Source organism: Macrobrachium rosenbergii, chromosome 55, assembly GCF_040412425.1.
Source record: "Macrobrachium rosenbergii isolate ZJJX-2024 chromosome 55, ASM4041242v1, whole genome shotgun sequence".
Taxonomy (NCBI): domain Eukaryota; kingdom Metazoa; phylum Arthropoda; class Malacostraca; order Decapoda; family Palaemonidae; genus Macrobrachium; species Macrobrachium rosenbergii.
Genome location: NC_089795.1, coordinates 1,088,642 through 1,096,977, shown reverse-complemented (window position 1 = coordinate 1,096,977; position 8,336 = coordinate 1,088,642).

Below are 8,336 nucleotides of genomic sequence, written 5' to 3'. Positions count from 1 at the left end.
GAGTGAAACCTTTTACATAAGTTTTTATCTTATCTACTGGGAGTGAGGGACTGAAAAATGTTGGATGAAATCCATCGTTGAACTCTATATTGTAACTACGCGTCTTTTGAAGCTTTCATATTTCCCATAACAGCGAAATGCCCTGTTGATGATCGAGAACCAGGAGACTGCAGCCGTCCAGTGTTGGCACCGTCAACAATCGTTTCTGGTCCAGTTGTGAGTCGCATCTTCTTTCCTATACTTCAGCAATGATGTGGTTGCTTCGGAATGCTATGACACTTTCCAATATATCCAAAGTTGACATACAAAAAATGAATTACTGAATATAATTTTGATTTACATTACTCAGTTGTGACACTGAGAGAACTTCAACTTTAGCTTTGGATGACACAGTTTCTATAATCTTACGAATTCTTTTCCAGCAATGCGCAGATGACAGCGATTGTGGACGAGGAGCCATTTGCTGCCCTGACAAATGTCTTGGACACAAAGTCTGCAAAAATGTTAGACCTCGCGACAAGTAGGTTGCAGGACTGACAAAGATTGACGTTCAACTTGATTTTAAAAACTAGGCTTTGGTTTTAACTGATAAGGTTACTATTTAGTACTTTTTAACCTTTGAGCACTTTTCTGCTATTTAACCTTTTTACTGTATTCCTGTTGGAGAAGAAGATATAAAAATGTGGTAAAAATGCACGTCTTTCCGTTTCATTACAACCCTTGTCATTGCTGGTACTTGACTTTGATATGGTACGTTAATGAAGGCATTTAGTTCTGTGAAGCCTAAATAGACACTTCTTCTTTATTTGGTATCAGGAAAAACCTGACACTTCAAATAAATAATGATCCTGGACATGAGTCCACAGCAATTTTTTTTTATTCTGTTCCGCATATTAATGGTAACTTACTGGCGGTATTGTGATGCCAGTTGTAATCGTCTGTTGGCCGTCTCACAGCTGGCGTAGAGGGAGAATGTGGTGAAAAATTCATTTTCCGTATTGTAGAGTTCCAGCTACAAATATATTTCAATTCACGCTTTTTCGAGTCGTCTGTTGGAACGACACCCGAAGTATGGGGCGTGTCTCACTCTTCTGCGGTTTGTGTCGACCAACAAAGTATAAGTGAATGCAGACGTTCTTTTACTGTACAATACATTCTAGTTATTTGTACTTGTGTTATTTAATATTTGAAACTGTAATATCAGTAGTATATGATGTGAGTGTGTGTGTGTGTGTGTGTGTGAGTGTATGTGTGTGTAAGCGAGGGAGATAAAGCGGCCCAACATCTTGAAATGACCCATCAGGCCACGGCAGAACTTTCCTGTAGCACTTGAAAAATTTCATTCGAAGGCGTTATATCTAAATATTGTTTTTTGTCCTGTGGTTTCCTATCATAAAGTATAAATCTAAATAATGTTTTTGTCCTGTGGTGTCCTATTATAAAGTATAAATAAATATTATTTTGATAACATATTTACATGCAGTTCACCAATATCTTAAAAGACTGTGTCCAGACAGGTTTAAAATGCGCAAAATATAGCTAAAGCAAGATAGCATTCCTGAACGGTTATGAATACAAAGTTTTTATGAATACAAGTTTTTTTTAATTTTATTTTCAAATGCCTATATATATATATATATATATATATATATATATATATATATATATATATATATATATATATATATATATATATATATATATATATATATATATATATATATATATATATATATATATATATATATATATATATATATATATTGTTATGGGCCCACGGCCATCAAACATACACAAGTTTCTTAAAATACAAATAAAGTACTAACGACCAAGTCCACAATAGGTGGAATGGCTGCAACAGAGTGTACAGAGATGGAATCAAGGAGGGTAAAGAAAAACTGAAAATAAAACCTTAATATTTAATACAAACTTTTAGAAAGAAATGTCCACTGAGCCTCTTACAAAATACATTAAATAAACACAAAAATCAACCACACACTGAGAACATCGAATAACAAACAAACTTACACCAAATTAAGATAGACTATGCAATTACACTTTAAAGAGAGGGCCCTGAAAGTAATAGAAAGTCAAAAAGTCAGAATAACCTAACTTATTACACACTAAACATTTATATAAAAAAACTACTTCCCTTAAGTGAGCTCTAAACAGTAGTAGTGGCTAACGCAGCCTTCAAATCACGGGTCGAGGGGAATAATATATATTCTTGAGACCTTACCAAACGTAAGAGAGGTCCCCTTGGCAAAAATCACTGGGCCAAGGGCGTAGACTGAAGTAAGAATCACTTTAACGTTGCAAGACGATCAACGGACGCGGCCGTCCGACAGGTAATCACACCTTACCAGTTGGCAGAGAGGTCCCCTTGGCAGAATGGCTGAACCAAGGGCGCAGACTGAAGAATGAATCAACCTCCCAAAGGAGGACAGCAGCAGCAACTGAAGAAAGGCAGGTATCGTAATCCAGAGTTAATCCTCAAATAAGTCAAGCCCTCACAATGTTAAAGGTCCAGAAACGACTGATCCAGACCTGGCGAGACAGCGCCGAATACAGCTCCAGCCAACACCACATGTGAAGATAAAACAAGCTCATTGTAATTAAAACTATACAACAAGTCAGAAATGTCGGGGAGGAGGAAACAGGGACATTACGTTCCAAAAGAATAATTACTGCCAAAGTGACTTATTCAAAACAAATTAATTTACGTTAAATTTAACACATACTGACACCTCTTCACCCAACAAAAAAAAAAATTTTCCACAAGAAAATTTTTCTACAAAGTATTGAACTTAACTCAAAATTCAAAGAAATATATAAAAATTATAACATAGCAATTCAATCTATATGAAATAAAACAGGGACAATAAGAAAAATTAAAGTCTAATGACAAAACTCAAAAAGTGATTAAAAATACTATATCACATTGCCGGCAAAAATAGGTTAGAGATAGTGGCAAAAAAATTTTGTACCACTTTCAATACAGTCAATAGATATCAAATCTTAACCTTAATACTAAGACTTAAAGCTAATACAAGTAAATAATTTATAGTGACCACGCCAAAAATAACATCAGTATCAACATACGAAGAAATATGGTAATATCCCCATGAACTCACAAGTGGAGTGGTGGGCACAGGTTAGCAGAGCAGCAATGTTAACAAGACTAACCTATTATTAGACTAAACCTAGATAACCGACAACAAAAATATAAATCGACCACAATGGGGCTAGTGTTACCTCAACCAAGGTCACCACTCATACACCAGCCCGTAGCGCCTAAAAAACGGCCGTGCTGTGCTACAGACCCGTGAGCCCGTGACCTGGCTAAATTATTCTGAAAATGCAAATATCAGTTAAACAAAAATAAGGACCAAAACCTTAATAGATTAACCTTAACTTAGTCTAGGTCACCACTCATACACCAGCCTGTAGCGCCTAAAAAAACGGCTGTGTTGTGCTACAGACCCGTGAGCCCGTGACCTATCTAAGCTATGTAACGAAAAAATTAATGTGGACCATTGGCATAAACAAAGAACAGGGACATAACAGTATATGATTAATGATTTACTACACACTCAATATTGTGGCCCTTCACAACAATAATTTCCAATAATGCCTCTTTTCACTCCACTAACACATTAAAGGATATTGTGTGGAACTTCTGGGAAAAAATTTTGTTCAGGTCATACACAACATTACTTGTTTTTAAAATTAACCTGGACTCATTGACATACACAAGTTTCACCAACAACATTTTTCACTAAAACACTTGGGCCTCTGATTAACATTCCAATAAAATCAATTAATAGAGAACTCAACACTATTTGTTTTTAATTAACTCACTGAGTTTCAAAAAGCGTCTTTTCAGTCACGCACTTCACTCAGTTTTAGTGCATCTACACTTCAGAGAGCGTCCTCACATTAAACGGGTTTGGGCCTTAAATACACACATCATTAATGGACATACACAAGACAATGGTAACACCTTAAAATTAACCTGGACATACACAAGACAATGGTAACACCTTAAAATTAACCTGGACATACACAAGACAATGGTAACATCTTAAAATTAACCTCCACCAACAACACATACTAAAGTAAACAGAAATCAAAAGTACCCTTAACCACTCTTAATCAAAGACGACACCGAAGAAAAACCTGCAAATCACGATATTTAACATCTTAATCTTAAATACTTAATCCTAAATTATTTCATAAACAAAACAAACACCTGACACAACATTATTACAACACACCTGGAAACCTTGTACATTCAATAAATTTATAAGATTAATCAAATCAATTAATATAAATATACAAAACAACTTTACAAATAATAATTAACAAAGAACAAAAAGGTTTTTCTCAAATCAACCTATCGATCAGTCACGCATCAGCGACAACATTACTTTTGCCTGGAATGTGTGAAAAGCTAAAATTCCATTCCTGGAGCAGGAGGCTCCAACACATCAGCCGTTGATTTTTATTCCTAAACCTGTTCAAGAAAATCAACGGATTATGATCCGTTAATATTTTAATCGGAGTCCCTGAAAATGATTAACAGCTAAAATTATTCCCAAAGTCTCTTTCTCTACAGTCGAGTATTTCTGTTGTGCCGGGGTTAACTTTTTGGAGAAATAGGCAACAGGATGAGATACTCCATGAGCATCTTCCTGCAACAAAACTGCTCCAACCCCAACATCATTCGCATCAGTAGCAAGCGAAAAAGGAACGTCAAAATCAGGGGCTTTCAATATAGGGAAATTCATTAGGACCTGCTTTAATTATTCAAAGGCATTTTGGGCATCATTAGACCATACAAAAGTCACATTCTTACGTAATAAATTAGTCAGGGGCTCAGCGATATCAGAAAAATTCTTAACAAATCTATGATAATACCCTACTAAACCAAGGAATTTTCTGACATCCCTGCGACACTTCGGTATTTCAATATGCCTAATAGAGTCTACGTTTGCCTGTTTTGGAGCCACTTTCCCAAATCCTACTTCGTGACCCAAATACACAACCTTTGCTTTGGCAAACTCACTCTTTTTGAGGTTTATAACCAAACCAGCTTTCCTAAGTACCTGAAATAAGGCCTTAATACGTTTATGATGGGTGTCCCAGTCATCACTATAAATCACAATATCATCAATATAAACAACACACCCCTCTAAACCTTGGACCAAAGTATTCATTAACCTTTGAAAGGTTGCAGCAGCATTCTTCATCCCAAAAGGCATTACTTTACATTGGTAGAGTCCTCGCTGCGTTACAAACGCTGACAAATCCCGTGCCCGTTTGGACAGCGGAACTTGCCAATACCCCTTTAACAAATAAAATTTAGTTATATATTTTGAATTCCCTATCCTGTCAATACAGTCCTCTATCCTGGGTAAAGGATAACTATCAGGCTTTGTGACCTCGTTGACTTTGCGGTAATCAAAACAAAGCCTGAATTGACCATCCTGTTTCTTTACCAAAACAACAGGTGAAGACCACGGACTGTTGCTGGGTTCAATCAGCCCGTGTCGTAACATATAATCAACCTCTTTATCCACAACATCATTTTTAAATGGATTTAATCTGTAAGGGGATTGTTTTACCGGAGTTGTGTTACCCACATCCACATCATGTTCAAGGATAGTGGTCTGTCCTGGAACATCCGAAAATAAATCCTTATAACTAAAAACTAACTTTTTCAAAGATCCCTGTTCTACTAAATTCAAATGTGAAACCATTTCTGAAAAATTTTCTAAAGAATATTCATTATCACTAGGCCATTCGGCACCATCAAAACAATCATCATCAAAATTACTCACGTCTGGAAAAGAAAAAGAATTAATACCATTACACTTTGTAGTATCACCAAGTAATGCCACGGGAATAACTTTGTTACGACCTTTATAAGCTTTTAACATATTTATGTGACACAACTGGTAGGGTCTCCTCCTTTCAGGAGTTTCAACTAAATAATTAACATCACTTAATTTCTTTAAAATTTTCCACGGTCCTGAAAATGAAGCTTTTAAAGGGTTTCCTGGAATGGGAAGCAATACCAAAACATTATCACCCACTACAAAATTACGCTCCTTAGTCTTCCTGTCAAAAAAGTATTTCATTTTCTTTTGGCTACACAATAAATTTTCACCAGCAAACTTCCAAGCCTTCGTTAATTTATCACCCAAATTACTAACATAATCTAATAAATTTATATCAGGGGCGTCCCCCTCCCAAGATTCACGAACCACATCCAATGGACCACGCACACAATGACCAAAAATAAGGCAGAAAAGTGAAAATCCTAAAGATTGACTCGGCACTGACCGAAATGCAAATAATAAATAAGGTAGTTCCTTATCCCATTCGGAACCATTAACCAAACAATATTTTTTATCATAGACTTCATGGTTTGATGAAATCGTTCCAAAACACCTTGACTTTCAGGATGGTACGGAGAAGAAGTCACATGTTTAATTTTTAATTCAGCCATCTTCTCCCTAAATAATTTACTCAGAAAATTAGACCCACAATCGGACTGAATTACTTTGGGCATTCCGAACCTGGTGAAAAATTCAATTAATACTTCAACAATTTTAACAGTTTTTATATTTCGTAGTGGTATTGCCTCAGGATATCGAGACATCCTATCCATAATTGTTAAAATACACTGATTGCCACTACGAGTTTTCGGCAGAGGACCAACCACGTCAATAATTACCTCACTGAAAGGTTCAGAAACAACAGGAATAGGATGTAATGGTGCCTTTAGAATTGGTTGATTAGGCTTCCCGACCTTTTGACATGCATCACAACTATTTACAAATTTTTTAACATCATCTTTCATCTTAGGCCAAAAATAACTTTCACACAATTTACGAGTGGTTTTAAAAACACCAAAATGACCAGCCAAACCATTTTCATGAGCCAATGTCATTAACTCCTTTCGATAAACAAAAGGAACCATAATCTGTTTAACAATTTCACAACCTGTGTTAATGGCATCAAAAGGTCTACTTATTCTGTACAAAATATTATTAATTATCTTAAATCGAGGGACAGTCAAATCAGTAATTTCGCCAGACTCAACTGGCAGGTCTTTAAAATCTGCTTTCTGAGCTGTAATAAATTCCTTAGTAGTCCAATTAAGTTTATTATCCAACACACCACTATCTACAACTAAGCTATCACTACGATCTACACTACTCAAATCCACATCAACTACCGACTCTGCCGAGTCAACACTACTAGCCTTCGATCGAGTGACTACAGATTTTTCATTACTGGAATTTAATACAAAAGGGAAAGTTTTATTTATTAGGGCGACATCATTCCCTAACACCAAATCCACATCTTTAATAGGAAATTTATCAATAATGGCCAGTTTTAAATAACCTGAAAAAGACGGGCATGATAAATAAAAACTTTCAACCGGGTAAGACCTGACCGTATCTGGAAAACCACTTAACAAAACATATTCCTTATTTAAACATTCTAAATCAATAGGTAAAGATTCTCTGAGAATTAAAGACTGAGCAGCCCCCGTGTCACGCAAAATTTTAACCTTTCTTTGCTCAGTCGAATTCCCAGAGCGGACAAAACCATTAGACAAAAATTTCTGAAAAGGAGCCAGTGACTTATTGCTAGTCATTGATTATTAGAGTTCTCAGCCACTTACTCGTTCTCATTCCTACGAATGGCCATTACCGGTCGTCTTTCGGTCCTTTGTAACCTTTTAAATGCATAACACCTGCTCTTGACGTGTCCCTTCTTATGACAGAAGTAACAAGTCATAGTTCTCAACTTCTCCGGGTTATCTGTGGTCTGCCTATTATAGCTGTTAACAGGAGTAGTACAAGAACCATAATTGTCATTAGGCCTGTTATACCTGGTCTGGTTACTACTCCTGTTAACTCTAACCCAACCAGATTTCTCATTTCTGGGTACCTCCCCTATCACATTTTTATGAGAGAGGAGGTACTCATCACTTGCAATAGCCACCTCCTGCAAAGTTTCTAATTTTAGCTCTTTGAGGTGTACCTTCACCTCATTAGGCACGGACCTTTTAAACTCTTCAACCAAAATCAATTCTTTTAATTTCTCAAAGTCCGTCACCTCCTTAGACTTTAACCATTCGCCAGCAAACTGCTCTTTAGCCCTGGCGAACTCTACAAAAGTCTGCCCTCTTTCCTTCTGTAAATTACGAAAGCGTTGTCGGTAAGCTTCCGGTACCAACTCGTAAGCCTTCAAAACTATGGCCCAGAATCACCAATCTGAGGACAGATCTTCGTCCAAAGGTAGCGCTAAACTTTCTG